Below are 9,132 nucleotides of genomic sequence, written 5' to 3'. Positions count from 1 at the left end.
CCATAAATGTAGCCGAGGGCAAAGGGGGCAACTCGATCCTGGTGATGAAATTTCGGGTCATTTCGCCGAACAGGAAAAGTACTATAACGACAAAGAATAAGGGAAAGGCTGCCATTACTGCAATTAAGTACTCTGCACCTGACAAAGCCATGCTTTTCAGCTTCTACAACCACCCCCAACCACTTTGGGTATGGGCTGATGGGACAAGTATCAGCCCTATAAAGCTGAACCTACAGGTGGACGTTCGGGGGAGGGAAAAAAGCTAGTATAAAAGGAGGAAGAAGCAATCCAAAAAGGGGACTGGGACCAGGTCCAAGAACCGGAGCCACCCAGGCCGTGCTGAGGAGAAAGTCTTCTTGGATAAGCTCAGTTCATCTCTGTGCGATCATCATGAACACCATGACTAATGACTGTCCATTCACTAAGGCCTAGCCTTTTAGCCCACTCTTTACAAATTCATTGTATTGGGCCCGCTGGTCCAATTTCCCACCCATCGTGTGGTATTGGGCTGAAAAACGAGACCCTACAACATCCGGGATTTTTTTTCCTCTTTCTCTCTATCTCACTTTCTCCCTTCTATGTTTTCTTAGTTTATCTCTCTATCTAATCAAGTAGTTCGATAAGTGCTCTACAGATTTCCAAGTCCAAGAAGTATTTTAACGATTGCTCCAATTCCAAAAGAGTGACCACATGTATAGTTAAAAAATCATACACATCAAAAGCAAGAATTTATATCAATTACAATTTTTTCCCTTAGTTTCACCTTTACTTATAGTTCTATTCCTAGGTGTTTTACTATTCTTCTTTATCATATATATATTTTTATTTAATTGCTATTAAATATAAATATAATAAATTATTATTTATTTGACAAAAATGTATGATTAGCTATTTAATTTTATTTGTTTAAGCATTCTGTGGGGTACAGAAATTGAATAGGGTAGTATTGCCACGTGTCATACCAAGGCTGAGAAGGCCAATGCATTTCTGAGGAGACCATACCCTCGGATGGTAGGCCCGACAGGGCGAGACATGGCCACGTCAATTGCGCGTTACCAGAAGAGGTTACACTGTAGAGAAAGAGCTTTAGAGAGGAGGGTAGCCCTAACGTGACTGAAGGGATGGTAATGGCTACCCCATTTAATGCATCCCACCAAACCTCCTAGCCGCATTTATGTAGAGAAGACCTTTGAACAGTGCTACCTTAGTTGTCGTAACTCATAGAAGATTTGGGAGAGTGTTTGATGGGACAAGCACTCGAGTAGTAGCCTGCATGATCAACAAATGAAGGGCCAAAATCAGAAAAAGAAAAAAAAAAAGGCTATATAATATAAGAAATCCTTTAGAGATAAAGAGGGGAGAGGGAAAATCAGAAAAAAAAAAAAAAAAAAAAAAAAAAAAAAACTGTAGCACAAAGAACTAAAATTATAATCAAGTCCTAGAGTGATATATTCAAGAGTTACTCCCCTCAGACGTTGCCGAGGAAGAATTTCCTTGCCAAAGGCTTGTTTTTCTTTGTTTTCTCTTGCTCTCTTATCATCCTTGGTCTATTGTGAGTGTTGTCCAATCCATTGAAGCCTAGTTTTCAGCCCACTCTCTAAAAATTCATTGTGTTGGGCTCTTTAGGCCTGAGTCCTTCTACCTTCGGGGCTTAGGAATCAAAACCTACCCTTACACATTCAATGGTTGTTATCTGACCGATCTTTAAACTATTAATAATTTTATTAGACTATTATACAATATAGTTGTATTGTATACTAAATTGTATTTAAAATAATATTTTATATTATTGCTTATAATATGGAAGTTGTATATACTATATATACATAATCATTTATTTTATAGTCACCCCCCACAACAAATTCCTAGATTTACCAGTGCTGACCCCTCGAGAAAAAAATCTCAAAGCCGCCACTTACAAATGGTATGTTCAATGTTCATACATTCTTGATTGAGTTTCGAGTAATTATCTTATATTTAAATTAGTGAGAACGTGGAAATAAATATGTAGGATTGGATTTGGTTTTTAGAATTTGAAGAAGAAAGAGAAAAGATGATAAAGATGGAGAGACGTGTTGAATGAAGTAACTATTTCTTATCGTGAGTATAAAGTTAATGGGAACGTGTGAGTAGATATGTTCAAGAGAACAAAGGGGAAAAAATGTACGTTGTTAATAAACTGCTTTTTTAAGTTTATCTAAAATTTAGGAGTTTTAAAACTAATAATTTTGCATGTCTAATCTTATTATTTAAACTTTCTAAATAAGTTAATTTGAGGATATTTTTTGCATCAAAAAATAGGAATTCAAATAGGGGAAGCCCCTTAAATATGGAGTAGATATAGATATAGATATAATTGAAATCTAAATTATGGATAAGTTTTAAAAGAAAATCCAAAAATTTTGCCAAAAAGTTATTTTAAGATAAAGAAACGTGTTTCTTTAGTTGATTTTTTTTTTTTTTTTTTTTTTGAAGTAGTTAATAGTTATCTAATTTTTGTTGTGATGATAAGTAGATCGTGAGAGGAATAAAAAAACATTCAAATTTTAGGTTAAGATCGAGTGTTTTTTTTTTGGTTGAAAAATAATAATGATGTCTACATTTTGGATGAATTTTAAAAAGGAAACCAAAAATTTTGCAAAAAGATTTTAAAACTACTTAGTAGTGGGTAGAACATGGAATTTAAATTTGTTTTTAATATTTTGAATTATATTTTGATTTTCCTTATATGCCCTATTTCTTCTTTTTAAGTGTATTGTTTTTATAATATATTAGGACTGTTTTAGTCAATAGAGGTAAAAAGAATTAACTTTTTTAATCTTCTTAATATATAGAGAAGAGATACTACTATATATACACCAAACCTAGCTTATTATGTCAAAGCATATTGTTTCTCAAAAAAGGGAAAAAAATAAGTATATTAATTTAAGGGCTCTTATATTTTCATAAAAAAAAAAAAAAGACTCTTATATTTCCTTGAAAAAAAATTAAGGGCTCTTATATGGCTCGTTATATCAAAGTATATTCAATATATATACTCCTAACTCAAAAAAAAAAATTTTAAAAAAAAACATATATGATTGCTCCCAACAAGAGAAACCTTCTTTAATTTTCATAAAGAATTGTTTTTATTTTGTGTTTGGAGAATTAGAGTATAGATACTATGTTGTTAATTCTTTTAATTTTTAGAAGAAAGAAAATTTTTGAATTTTGTGATTAAAAGTTAGACATCCTTATTGACTTTTGTAGATTTAAGAATGTAAAAGGGATAGCTTTTATTTAAATTATTTATAACTGATTATATTTTTATATGTGTCATAATTTTTAAAGCTATTAGTTTAGTCTATTTGTGTAATTTATAATTTATTTAACAAAAATCTTGTTTTAGAATATTTAAAGAATATTAATTATGAACCATACGATTTAAAAGATAGTTAGCAATTTACAAACTGACAGGATAAAAAAAAATTGACCAACATAATTAAAGACTAATATGGTTAAAATGTTTTTATTGTATATAAGAAAAGTTGATATTTTTTGTAATTTATTACAAAAATGATAAAATATCTCTTATATTATTTAAAAAATTTCAAAAAATTTGAACAACATAATAAATTTTTTAACTTGCTTTACTTGTTTTTAATTTTCATTTATTTTCTCTACCTAGCCCCACTCCCAAATACATTTTCTTCTCATTCTTATCTCATTCACTTTCCCCCATCTTGCCTTATTCTCTCTAGTTTTTATTTTTATTTTTTATTTTTATAAACTATTCTCTCTAGTCTTATTAATTAACAAATCCCAATATTCTCACATTCAAAACTTCATCCTCACCGTCAATTCAAAATGATATCTTTAGCTTTCTATCCCAATAATAGTTTGATACTTTGTTCCTTTTCTTCTCTTTCTTCGTTAGCTCCAAGAATGCCTGCAAAACATCTCTTCGAAAATGCATGATTCAACTTCTATTCCAGAAAATCTAATGCCAGCGTAAGTTTGCTCTCCATTTTCCATTACTATATGAGATGAAAGCTGCAAAACAGAGAGTTCTCCAATGATGTAGTTGACAAATGAGATGAAAACTGGAGATTTTTAGCAAAATTATGTGGGGAAGAAAACTAGAAAACCAGTGCCCGATTCCCCAAACCGAACAGTTTGACCAGGGTTCGAACGGTTTGCTGCAAAACAGAGAGTTCTGGTATTTTATGTTTAAAAACCCAAATTGATGGTCGGTTTGCCGCTGATTCGATCCGACCATACAGTCTGGTTTGAGTTTCAAAACCATGCACATCACAAGTCAACGAAAATCGAAACTATATACTATTTATACTGGTTTGCATTAAGAATAAATAAATGCCAATATGGAAAGCATTGTAAATAATTAATATAGAAAATTATATATAATTGACATTTGACATGTGACCTTTTTTCAAGAAGGGAAAAAAAAAAAAAAAAACCATGCTCATCACAAGTCAACAAAAATCGAAACTATATACTATTTATACTGGTTTGCATTAAGAATACATAAATGCCAATATGGAAAGCATTGACATTTGACATGTGACCTTTTTTTAAGAAGGAAAAATAATAATAATAATAATATTTCTATCACTAAGAAACCAACTACTACATAAATAATTGTTCAGAGTTTTGTACCTTAATTTATATGTCTCACTTAAGATCATGTAAGTGAAGTTTTATTTGGCATAATAATAAAGATATGAGGTCTAAAGTAGCATATTTAAAAATATAATTTGTGAGTTTCAGTTTGTTCAACTCATAAAATTTCTTAGCATTAAATAAGAGATCTAAGATTCACAATTTCTACTTACATAAAAAATCAATCAGTATTATCAAGAAGCGAACATCATAGGTTTGAAATATGTTTGTATCTTTAAAAAAAAATTAAATTAAATTAAACAAAGAGATTTAATTTGTGAGAGATAAAACAAAGACCAGGTTTTTTTATATTAAAAATAATATTTAAAAAAAAAATTCCCCTGATTAATATAAGCACCTCTTGTGACTTATGCGAGATGTATTTATGATGGCCTGGCCATTTTGATCCTTGCAAATTGGTGTTGGGTAGGAGTACTACTTTTTTTTTTTTTCTTTTTTTGTCTTTTTGATGAGCAATAGGAGTACTACTATTATCACGTCAATGGTGTTCCTTTTTACTTAATGCAAGATTTACATCTCATCTGTTTTACACAATAATGGACATGGCAGTCTCGCCATTCTTCTTTCTCAACTTGAATTTCGATCTTAAGTGGTCCTTGTTAAGTTGGTCCTTGCAAAGCACTACTTATTTCTATAGGTCTAGGTCTGTAAGAAATAATACTCTCAATTACTAAACTCATCATAGTTGACATACGCACCTAACTCTAGAAGACATAGGTCTGTAAGAAATAATACTCTCAGTTACTAAACTCATCATAGTTGACATACACACCTAACTCAAGTAGTAGCCTGCATGATCAACAAATGGAGGGCCAAAATCAGAAAAAAAAAATGGCTATATAATGTAAGAAATCCTTTAGAGATAAAGAGGGGGAGGGAAAATCGGTAAAAAGAAAAACACTATAGCACAAAGAATTGAAATTGTAATCAAGTCTTAGAGTGATATATTCAAGAGTTACTCCCCTCGGACTTTGCCGAGGAAGAATTTCCTTGCCAAAGGCTTGTTTTTCTCTGTTTTCTCTCGCTCTCTTATCATCCTTGGTCCATTGTGAGCATTTTCCAATCCATTGAAGCCTAGTTTTCAGCCCACTCTCTAAAAATTCATTGTGTTGGGCTCTTTAGGGCGTAGGAATCAAAACCTACCCCTACACATTCAATGGTTGTTATCTGACCGATCTTTAAACTATTAATAATTTTATTTGATAGGCCAAAAAAAAAATTATCCCTTGTGATGAATTAATTAATTAATTAGCCAAGTTTATTAATTAATCAAATTAACATGCAATTTATGTGGTAGCACAAACAAATCACCAATTAAACTAAGTATGCAGTGGAAATTAAATTGACATAGTGATTTGTTTACAAATAGGGAAAACCTACACGGCAAAAACCTCATCGAGTGATTTTAAGGTCACCACTCCTAAGAATCCACTATTATCAAAACAAGCGGTTACAAGTAAAGGAATCCTAATATCTTCTACCAACCTACAGTTGAACCCTTACCCCAATACCCAATTGGACTTGTTCTATAGTGACAATCTCTCCTTGTAATGCACGACTCCCAGTACGTGATTAACCAATTGCGCGGATCCCAGTACGCGACTTCAATCACCAACTAAAGAAGGTTGTTGGCTACAAAGTTTTTCAGTTCATTCAAACGATAAAGATCAAGAAAATGCTTGGTTACAAAACCCTACGGTGCACAAACACAACAGCTTCTTCACAAGAGAGATGAATTAGGGCAAATTCTGTCTCCAGTTACAATTTGCATAAACAAACTTTACTCAACACTTGTGCAACTTGTGTCACCTTTGACGGCCCTTAAAATAATGCTTTTATATGTCTAGGGTTGTGAGAAAAGAAAGTCCAAACACATAATCACGGATAGAAAGAAAACAGAACAGAAAAATCTGTTTTTCTTAAATCTCGACAGATAGCTATCTGTCTAGCTGCTGTCGAGCCATGGGGCTTGAACAGCTTTTAAAGCTCGATAAATACTAGCTGTCGAGCTTTAATAACAGACACTTTCTCAACTTGAATCTTAGACAGACTTGCATGGCTTTAACACTTGATCTTGAAACAAGGTTTCTTAAAGTATTAAACACATACTAAATCTACCCAAATACAAGTAAAGTGCGTTTTGTCAAAGGATTAGCCAATTGAATAAAATAGTGACATATGTTCCTAACATATGAAACACATATGTCCTAACATCATTAGACTATTATACAATATAGTTGTATTGTATACTAAATTGTATTTAAAATAATATTTTATATTATTGCTTATAATATGGAAGTTGTATATACTATATATATATATATATATATATAATCATTTATATTATAGTCACCCCCCACGACAAATTCCTAGATTTGCCAATGCTGACCCCTCGAGAAAAAAATCTCAAAGCCGCCACTTACAAATGGTATGTTCAATGTTCATACATTCTTGATTGAGTTTCAAGTAATTATCTTATATTTAAATTAGTGAGAACATGGAAATAAATATGTAGGATTGGATTTGGTTTTTAGAATTTGAAGAAGAAAGAGAAAAGATGATAAAGATAGAGAGACGTGTTGAATGAAGTGACTATTTCTTATCGTGAGTATAAAGTTAATGGGAACGTGTGAGTAGATATGTTCAAGAGAATAAAGGGGAAAAAATGTACGTTAATATACTGTTTTTTTAAGTTTATCTAAAACTTAGGAGTTTTAAAATTAAAAATTTTGCATGTCTAATCCTATTATTTAAACTTTCTAAACAAGTTAATTTGAGGATATTTTTTGCATCAAAAAATAGGAATTCAAATAGGGGAAGCCCGTTAAATATGGAGTAGATATAGATATAGATAAAGATGAAATCTAAATTTTGGATAAGTTTTAAAAGAAAATCCATAAATTTTGCCAAAAAGTTATTTTAAGATAAAGAAACGTGTTTCTTTAGTTGATTTTTTTTTTTAAGTAGTTAATAGTTATCTAATTTTTGTTGTGATGATAAGTAGATCGTGAGAGGAATAAAAACACACTCAAATTTTAGGTTAAGATTGAGTGTTTTTTTTTTTTTTTGGTTGAAAAAAATAATAATGATGTCTACATTTTGGATGAATTTTAAAAAGGAAACCAAAAATTATGCAAAAAGATTTTAAAACTGCTTAGTAGTGGGTTGAACATAGAATTTGATTTTTTTTTAATATTTTGAATTATATTTTTATTTTCCTTATATGCCCTATTTCTTCTTTTTTAAGTGTATTGTTTTTATAATATATTAGGACTATTTTAGTATTTTAGTTAGTAGAGGTAAAAAGAATTAACTTTTTTAATCTTCTTAATATATAGAGAAGAGATAGTAGGTACTATATATACACCAAACCTTGCTTATTATGCCAAAGCATATTGTTTCTCAAAAAAAGGAAAAAAATTATATTAATTTAAGGGCTCTTATATTTTCATAAAAAAAAAAGGACTCTTATATTTCCTTGAAAAAAAAATTAAGGGCTCTTATATGGCTCGTTATATCAAAGTATATTCAATATATATACTCCTAACTCAAAAAAAAAAAAAAAAAAAACCATATATGATTGCTCCTAACAATAGAAACCTTCTTTAATTTTCATAAAGAATTATTTTTATTTTTTGTTTGGAGAATTAGAGTATAGATGCTATGTTGTTAATTATTTTAATTTTTAGAAGAAAGAAAATTTTTGAATTTTGTGATTAAAAGTTAGAGATCCTTATTGACTTGTGTAGATTTAAGAATGTAAAAGGGATAGCTTTTATTTAAATTATTTATAATTGATTATATTTTTATATGTGCCATAATTTTTAAAGCTATTAGTTTAGTCTATTTGTGTAATTTATAATTTATTTAACAAAAAATCTTGTTTTAGAATATTTAAAGAATATTAATTATGAACCATACGATTTAAAAGATAGTTAGCAATTTACAAACTGACAGGATAAAAAAAAAAAAATTGACCAACATAATTAAAGACTAATATGGTTAAAATGTTTTTATTGTATATAAGAAAATAACATATGTTAAATTATGTTATAAGTAATGACAAAAAAAAAAATTTATGTTATAAGTATACTTTTGGTAGAAGTTGTATGTAGTAATATGTTATTTGTTGAATTTTTATAAATTTTTTTTATATATTTAACTTTGCACTACTGGACAGAAAATTTCTGCCTTTGCCACTGGATGTGTTGATCTTTTATCCATAGTTGGTTGTAATCAAGGTGTAGACTTTAAAGTTTATTTAACTCCTCTGGCTATAATTTGCTCTTTATTATCAAGGCAAAACACAAATTTGAGCTAACTGAAATTCACAACTGATGTTGTTTTGAATCTAAGGTCAGATAATTCTTGTTTGTATTCCACTGAGTTATCTTGGCTAACTTTTTTTTTTTTTTTGGATACCAATAATTTGGTTCTTTAATATGAATAATA

The sequence above is a fragment of the Quercus lobata genome, chromosome 7 (assembly GCF_001633185.2).
Source record: "Quercus lobata isolate SW786 chromosome 7, ValleyOak3.0 Primary Assembly, whole genome shotgun sequence".
Lineage (NCBI taxonomy): Eukaryota > Viridiplantae > Streptophyta > Magnoliopsida > Fagales > Fagaceae > Quercus > Quercus lobata.
Note: the sequence above shows the minus strand (reverse complement) of the source record.